Source organism: Phacochoerus africanus, chromosome 4 (genome assembly GCF_016906955.1).
Source record: "Phacochoerus africanus isolate WHEZ1 chromosome 4, ROS_Pafr_v1, whole genome shotgun sequence".
Lineage (NCBI taxonomy): Eukaryota > Metazoa > Chordata > Mammalia > Artiodactyla > Suidae > Phacochoerus > Phacochoerus africanus.
The window spans coordinates 53,824,030-53,833,043 of record NC_062547.1 but is presented as its reverse complement, the minus strand read 5'-3'; the positions used below and the strand labels follow the sequence as shown (position 1 = coordinate 53,833,043).

General features: G+C 40.6%; 1 pseudogene; it reads left to right on the top strand.

Moving 5' to 3' along the window:
• The first annotated feature begins 4,962 nt into the window (after positions 1-4,962).
• LOC125124531 (olfactory receptor 2T5-like) lies at positions 4,963-8,768 on the top strand (annotated as a pseudogene).
• The last annotated feature ends 246 nt before the right edge of the window (positions 8,769-9,014 follow it).

The window sequence follows — 9,014 nt, the reverse complement described above, 5'->3', positions numbered from 1 at the left end:
CTGTTGCTTTATTGGTTTTCTGTCTAGAGGATCTGTCCATTGATGTGAGGGGGGTATTAAGGTCTCCTACTATGATTGTATTCCCATCAATATCTCCCTTTATGTCTGTTAATATTTGTTGTATGTATCTGGGTGCTCCTGTATTTGGGGCATATATGTTGACGATAGTAACATCCTCTCCTTGGATGGATCCCTTAATCATTAAGTAGTGTCCTTCTTTGTCTTTCTTTATGTCTTTTGTTTTAAAGTCTATTTTGTCTGATATGAGTGTTGCAACTCCTGCTTTTCTGTCATGTCTATTGGCGGGAAATATTTTTCCCCACCCTTTCCCTTTCAATCTATATGTATCCTTTGTCCTAAGGTGAGTTTCTTATAGGCAGCATATTGAAGGTTTTTGCCTTTTTATCCACTCAGCCACTCTGTGTCTTTTGATTGGGGCATTCAGTCCATTGACATTTAAGGTGATAATTGATAGATGATTATTTATTGCCATTTTGAACCTCGTGTTCCAGTTGATTCTATGGTTTTCCGTTCTTCCTTTCATTTTTTTTTTTTTTTTTTTTTTTGGTTGGATGGTCTCCTGTTATTATCTGCTTGACTTTTTTTTTTCTTCATTTTTTTGTGAATGCAATATTTGGTTTTTTGCTTGTGGTTGCCCTGTTTTTTAAGTATTCTAACCCCTTCCTATAATTGTGTGTTTTAGCTTGATGGTCCTGTAGGTTCAAACACTTCATTACTATATTAAAATTAAGAAAGGAAACATCAAACAAAAAGTGTCTGTATATTTCCTAACATCCCTTGGCCACATTTTATGATTTTGATGACTCTTTTTTTTCTGTTAAATTTTATTTTCTTTGAAGCATGTTCATGATTAAATCTATATGCTGGATTATTTGAGTGACTGCTCTCTGATTGTGGTTTCCTCAGTCCTAGTTCTTCCTCTTCTTCTTTTTTCTTTTCTTTTTTCTTCCCTTTCCTTCCTTTCTTTGTGGCTTAGAGAAGCCCTTTCAGTGTTTCTTTTAGCCTGGGTTTCTGCATTCTTTTAGCTTTTGTTTGTTGGAAAAAAAATTTATTTCCCCTTCTATTTTAAATGATATTCTTGCTGGATAGAGTAGTCTAGGTTGCATATTTTTTCCTTTCAGCACTTTAAATATCTCTTGCCATTCCCTCCTGGCCTATAGCGTTTCTGTAGAGAAATAAGCTGATAATCTTATGGGGGTTCCCTTGTAGGTAACATTCTGCTTTTCTCTTGCTGCCTCTCTTTATCACTAACTTTTGCCATTTTTATTATGATGTGTCTTGGTGTGAGTCTATTTGGGTTCAGTTTGTTTGGGGCCCTCTGTGCTTCCTGTATCTTGAACTCAGTATCCTTTAGATTTGGGAAGTTTCCAATGATAACTTCTTCAAATATATTTTCCATTCCCTTATCTTTTTCTGCTCCTTCTGGAATCCCTATTACACGTAGATTGGCCTGCTTTATATTATCCCATAGGTCTCTTATGTTATTTTCCTGTTTTTTGATTTGGTTTTCTGTCTGCTGGACTGATTGGGTGATTTCCATTATGCTATCTTCCATATCACTGATTTGTTCTTCTGCATGATTCATTCTGGTTTTTACTGCCCATAGTTCAGTTTGTATGTCTGCAAATGAATGTTCTAGTTTTTCTTGGCTCCTCCTTCTATTTTCTAGTTCCTTTCTGAGGGTATCTGCATTACTGTTCATATCTTCTCTTAATTCCTTCAGTATTTTCACTATTTCTCTTTTGAACGCCAGTTCTGTCAGACTGCAGAGATCGGTTTCATTGTTGACTGTTTTAGGTGAGTTCTCCTGTTGGTTTGACTGGGGGTGGTTTCTCAGCTTCTTCATCTTGCTTGTTGTTTTCTTTTTCCTGGTAGAGCTGTACTCTCCATGACCAGGCAGTGTTTGTCTTGTCACTGCTGTGGAATGTTTCCTGAGGGCTGGCATTGTTGGTCCATCTTCTTTGTGGCAGCATGGCTTTTCTGCAGGGTGGGTGGTGCTGACAGGGTCTCTCTGAAGCAAAGGAGGACTTCCTGAGAGGAGACAGGACTGGGAGGTCCACACCACAATGGTAGCTGATTTCACTGGGCTGGGAAGAGCTTGCTCTGGTGTTTTTAGGCTCTGGGGTTCTTGTAGGGGTTGGCAGTGTTGGGTAGCTGTTCCTCAGGAGTGCAGCATCCCCTGAGGGCTGGAGCAGCTATCTGGGTCACTGAGACCCTATGAGGCTCTTCCCTAGGGCAGCCCAACTCAGAAGGATGGCCTGAGAATGTAGGCAGATCTTTTCACCATCTGGCCAAGTTTGCTGTAGTTTTTCCGGGCTGCAGGGGGTCCTGCAGAGAGCTGGTAGTCCTTTGCAGCTGTTCTGCCAGAGTTTGGCTCCCCCCAAGGGCTTGGGCAGCTAGTTGGGCCACTGCAAGCCCAAGATGCTACTCCCCAGTGCAGCCCAACTCAGAAAGACAGTCCAAGAATTAGGCAGATCTTTTCATGGCCCGGCCAGGCTTGTTGTAGCTTTTCTGGGCTGCAGCGTGCCCTGCCTGGAGCTGGCAGTCCTATGCAGCTGTTCCGTGATAGTTCAGCTCCTCCCAAGAGCTGGGGTGGCTAGCTGGGCCACTGTGACCCCAAGAGGCTCCTCCCCATGGCAGCCTGACTCAGAAAGACTGTCCGAGAATTAGGCAGATCTTTTCACGGCACAGCCAGGCTTGTTGTAGCTTTTCTGGGGTGTGGGGAGTACTGCTGGGAGCTGGCAGTCCTGTGCCATTGTTCTGTGGAAGTGTGGCTCCTCCCGAGAGCTGGGGCAGATAGCTGTGCCGCTGTGAACCCAGGAGGCTCTTCCCCAGGGAAGCCCAACTCAGAAAGACCATCGAGAATTAGGCAGATCTTTTCACAGCCCAGCCAGGCTTGTTGTAGCTTTTCTGGGCTGCAGGGGGTCCTGCCTGGAGCTGGCAGTCCTATTAAGCTGATCCGTGAGAGCATGGCACCCCCTGAGGGTTTGGATGGCTAGCTGGGCCACTGAAAACCCAGAGGTTCCTCCCCAGGGCAGCCCGACTCAGAAAGACTGTCCGAGAATTAGGCAGATCTTTTCATGGCCCGGCCAGAACTGGAAAACCCCAAATTTAAATGAAGGCTGAGTAAAAGAGAAGCAGTGAGTCCTCTCAGATAGTAAAAATGGAAGAATGCTTAGCTGATGAATGAAGAGGGCCAGGGATTTATCTGGATTTGTGATATTCAATTAAAATACCCCCACAGGAGCCCTGTTTACAATTGACATTGGGAGACAAACTGATTAACTTTTCTAGTAGGCACAGGGACATTCTATATACCAAGTTAGCATGTACAGAATATCAATCTACCCAAGTCACTGGGATATCAGGAGAATGGCAGAGCCACTCTAATTTTGCAAATATTGGAGAATAATTTAGGTGACATGCCATTATAACATAGTTTCTTATATATGCCTAAATGCCCTTTTCCCCTCCAGGACCAAAATCTCCTCTCTAAACCTGTAGATGGCTGTCATACAAAATTCGGAAAAAGATAGAACTTCACCCTGAGGTCTACGAAAAGTAACACCAGAAATGTGGGCACAGTGTAGACCAGGAAGGGCCCCAAACATATAGCCTATAAAATCTTTAAAAAAAAAAAAAAAGAATGTTTGGAAATATCAGATACTTCTTTGTGTTTGTAGTCACTTTTTTCAGGATGAATGGAAGAATACACCACTTGGACAGAAAAAAAAAAATCTGAAGTAGTTATAGTCATTTGTAAGGAAATGTGGATTGCCTGGCACCTTTCAAAATGACAATGAACTTGCGTTTGTCTCCATTTTAACACAATAGGTAACATATTGAATCTGAAACTAAATTCATTATGGTGACCACCATCAACAGGAAAAACTAAAAACAAATAAATAAATGATATATAAAGTATATCAGGAGATTAATTTTGGTTGAGGTAAGTCCTTGGCAGATGATCTTCCATGGTTTAAGTGGCTCCCAGAAGCAAGCTTAAATTAATCTCTTTTGAAATATTGTATGGTAGGCCATTCCAGGTGTCTTCCTAGGCAGGGTAATGTCTTAAAGGACCTAGTAGTTGCTGACAATGCTAAGACAATAAGTACTATTAACATCAGTTCAAAGAATTTGCTTCCAATATGTTTGCCTACCCAACTGAGGAGGTTTTGTACCCTTTCCAGCCAGGGGATCAAGTTCTCCTCAAATTCTGGAGAGGAGAAGTATCCAAACATCTACTTGCAGCTAAGTGATCAAGACCATAGGAGGTGCTGCTGACACTCACTACTCTGCTAAAAGAGCCAAGATAAAACTGTAGATCAAAACCCATTCCTGGAGTTCCCATTGTGGCTCAGTGGCTAACGAATCCAACTAGGAACCATGAGGCTGTGGGTTTGATCCCTGACCTCATTCAGTGGGTTAAGGATCCAGCATTGCCTGAGCTGTGGTGTGGGTTGCAGACGTGGCTCGGATCTGGCATTGCGGCGGCTCTGGCATAGGCAGGCAGCTACAGCTCTGATTAGACCCATAGCCTGGGAACCTCCATATGCCACAGGTGCAGCCCTAGAAAAGGCAAAAAGACAAAAAATAAAAAAAAACTATTCCTCCAAGGAGGTTGAGAGAAGATGGTGGAGTAGTAGGATGTGAGGCTTACCTACTCCCACATTGAAAATCCATCTAAATGTGGGACTATTTGTTGAACACCGACAAAAGACCTCAGGATTCAGATAGAACAAGAAAATCTTCACAAAACTGAGTAGGTAGGACAAAAGAAAGAAGAAAATGAGAGAGAAAATGAGAAGGGAAGTGGGACAGGACCTGCACCCTTGGGGGGGGCTGGAAAAATGAAAATCTCCTGCACCCTGGGAAGTTCTCCCACCGGTGATATCAGCTGGGATATAAGAGAACTTTAGAGTATCAGAGGAGAACACAGTAATGCGTGAGAAGCAGTTAAAATGGAAAGAGTCCTCCACTAATGGTCAGTGCTACCACCATGAAATGCCCAACTATATGTTGGTAAATGCAGAGGTTGGAAACTAAAACTCCAGCTTTGGAGATCAGACTCAGGGAGAGATCTGGGGCTGGCTATGTGGGAAAAAAACTGGCCTTGGCCATTCAGAGATAGCCTGGAGAGACTGAGGTCTAAGGTGTACACATTTGAAGGTATAAACTGAGGAAACCCAGGTGTTCTTGGAGGCTAGGTGCATTATTTAGGGGCAGGATCTACCACTAGAGCCTTGTTCCTTGGGCACTCTCTCAGGCTGCAGGACACCAGTGACTCAAAATCCTGGAAGCACCCAGGAGTGACTGTTGCCTAGAAACAGCTTGGGAGCATCCCCTGCCCTTAGGGTTACAGAGAATACCAAGCAGGCTGAGTGATCTTGGGAATAGTACAAGCTCTGAGATCTCTGCCAGCAAATGGGAAGGGGATCACAGAATTGGCATACATTGTGAGGCTGTCCAAAGGAGACAAAAAATCTGCTGGTGCATTTTCTTCCCTGAGGCAGCAAGAAAGACCACTCCTGCTATTGGCCCTAAAGAGAAAGGGACTGCATGAACAGCTACACAGAGAATATTTTAGCAACAGTTAAGTAGCATCCCCCATCCTTGGGGCTACAGAGAATGCTCCATAGAGTTACCAAAGGGAGGGACTGTGGAAGAGTGACTCCCCCAGATATGGAGAGCAGTCCAGAGAATATTCCTGGCATTTGCAAGGACTACAGGAGAAGCTTCTGTATTTGCCAGCTGCAAGAAATTGTCCTCAGAGATCCACAGTAGTAGGAGGGGTCACAGAAATCACTGCTGCACCCCACCCACCCACTGAAAAAGCAATCCTGTGAACTGTGAACCACTGCCAACTCTCTCATGGACCCCATTACTAGGAGCCACCTGGCTCCAGGAGAGATAGTATGGTACAACTTCTCCCATCACATGCTCTGGGTATGTGAGAATTGCAGGAATAGGCACCAGCTCCTGCACTACATACCTGCTGTTAAGAAGATGATAATCATAGAAAGTTAGACAATATGAGACAACAAAGAAATAGACTTCAGATTAAAAAACAGGACAAAAACAACTAAATGAAGGGATTAAGTAATATATCTAAAAAAACTTCAGTGTGATAATAATAAAGATGGTAAAAGAAGAAATAAAACTATCACTGTTTGCAGATGACATGATACTATACCTAGAAAATTCTGAAGACACTGGAGGAAAACTGTTAGAACTCATAAATAACTTTGGTAATGTTGCAGAGTAAAAAATTAATACACACTGCATTTCTATACACTAACAATGAATGGAAAGATAAATTTGGGAAAACATCCCATTTACCATCATATCAAATAGAATAAAATACCTAGGAATAAATCTACCCAAAAGGAACAAAAGACCTGTACTCTGAAAATTATAAGACACTGATGAAAGAAATCAAAGGTTACACAAAAAGATGAAAGATGTACCATGTTCTTGGATGGGGATAATTTTGTTAAAATGACTCTACTACCCAAGGCAATTTAGAGATTCTATGAAATTCCTATCAAATTACTAAGGACATTCTTCACAGAACTAAAACAAAATATTTTAAAGTTTGTATGGTAACACAGAAGACATCAAATAGCCAAAGCAATATTGAAAAAGAAAAATGGAACTAGAAGAGTCAGGCTCCCAGACATCAGACTATATTACAAAGCCACAATTATCAAAACAGTATGATGATAGCACAAAACCAGAATATAGCTTGGTGGAACAGCATAAAAAGCCAAGAAATAAAACTCAAGCACCTATGTTCAACTAATCTATTACAAAGGAGGAAAGAACATACAATGGGAGAAAGACAGACAGACATTTCAATGGGTGGTGCTGAGAAAACTGGACATCTCCATGTTAAATAATGAAGTTAGAGCACACCCTCATACCATTAACAAAAATAAACTCAAAATGGATTAAAGACCAACACACAAGTTCAGATACTTGAAACTCCTAAAGGAAAACATATTTTGTTTGATCTACCTCCTAGAATAATGATAATAAAAACAAAAATAAAGCAATGGAACATAATTAAACTCAAGAGCTTTTTCATAGAAAATGAAACTATTAAAAAAAGAAATAAGAAGCCACAGAATGGGAGAAAATATTTGCGAACAATGCAACCTGCAAAGGCCTAACCTCCAAATTATAGAAACAGCACATATAAATCAAAAGTAAAACAACAAACAACCCAATTGAAAAATGGGTAGAAGACCTAAATAGACATTTCTCCAAAGAACACATACAAATAGGCAGTAGGCACTTGAAAAAAATGCTCGACATCTCTAATTATTAAAGAAATGCAAATCAAAACTACAATGAGGTATGACCTCAAACCAGTCAGAATAGCCATGATTTTATAGTCAACAAATAACAAAAGCTAGAGAGGGTGTGGAGAAAAGGGAAGCTTCCTTCACTGTTGGGAATTTAAACTGCTAAAACTACTATAGAAAACAATATGGAAGTTCCTCAGAAAAATAATATAAAATTATCATATGATACATCATTCCCACTCCTGGGCATGTGTCTAGACAAAACTTTCTTTCAGAAAGCTGCATCTACCCTTATATTCACTGCAGCACTATTCACAATGGCCAGTACATGGAAAGAAAATAAATGCCCATTGACAGATGAATTTTTTTTAAAGAACATGTGGTACATTAATACAATGGAAAACTACTAAGCCATAAAGAGAACAACATAATGTCATTTGGAGAAACATGGATGCAACTAGAAAGTGTCATACTAAGTTACATAAGACAGAAAGAGGAAGACAAATACCATATGATATCACTTGTATATAGAATTTAAAATATGAAAGAAATGATACAATCTATGAATCAGAAACAACAGAAACAGATCACAGATATGGATACCAGATTTGTGGTAGCCAGGAAGGAGGTGGGGATATGTGGGATGAATGGAGAATTTGGGCTTCGTATGTACAAACTGTTACATTTAGATTGGATAAGCAATGAGTTCTTACTGTCTAGTTCAGGGAACTATATTCTGTATTTTGGGGTAGAACATAATGAAAGACAGTATGACAATTGCTAGATCTCAGCCCCTGAATGTGGAATGCAGATGTTTCTCTACTTGACACTTGGAGGTTCTGAATATTTTCTTCTGGCTGCCATGGCCTATGACCACTATGTGGTCATCTGTCATCCACTCCATTATTATACTCTCATGAGTCATAAGGTGTGGGTCCTCTTGGTGTCTGGTTGCTGGGATCAGTGGAAGGCTTTATGCTCACACCCATCACCATGACCTTTCCTTTCTGAAGATCCTGGGAGATCCATCATTTCTTCTGTGAGGTCTCCACTGTAATGAAGCTTTCCTGCTCAGACACATCCATCTATGAGACACTCATGTACCTATGCTGTGCCCTCATACTCCTCATTCCTGTCATAATCATTTCAAGCTCCTATTCTTTCATCCTCACCACCCACAGAATGAATTTAGCAGAGAGTCAGAAGAAGGCTTTTATGACTTGCTCTTTCCACATGACTGTGGTCATCCTCTTCTACGGGGCTTCAGCCTACACCTACATGCTCCCTAGCTCCTACCACACTCCTGAAAAAGACATGGCTGTATCTGTCTTTTATACCATACTCACTCCTTTGCTAAACCCCTTAATCTATAGCTTTAGGAATAACGATGTCACAAAGGCTCTAAAGAAAATGTGGAATGTGGAATCTGTTTTCCAGTGAACTATGAAATAATAGATTTTTACACTAGTTGTTTATTTTTCTCCATGCTAAATACTATATATATATATATATATATATATATAATGCCAAAGTTATTCTTCATATTCTAATAACATAATGTGTCACCATATATATATGTGTGTGTGTGTGTCTATATATATATTTGAGAGGAATTGTTTCCATGTAATGGAAAGCTCTACATTTTAAACTCTTTCTGTGTACAAATTATAATTATATTGAATTCAT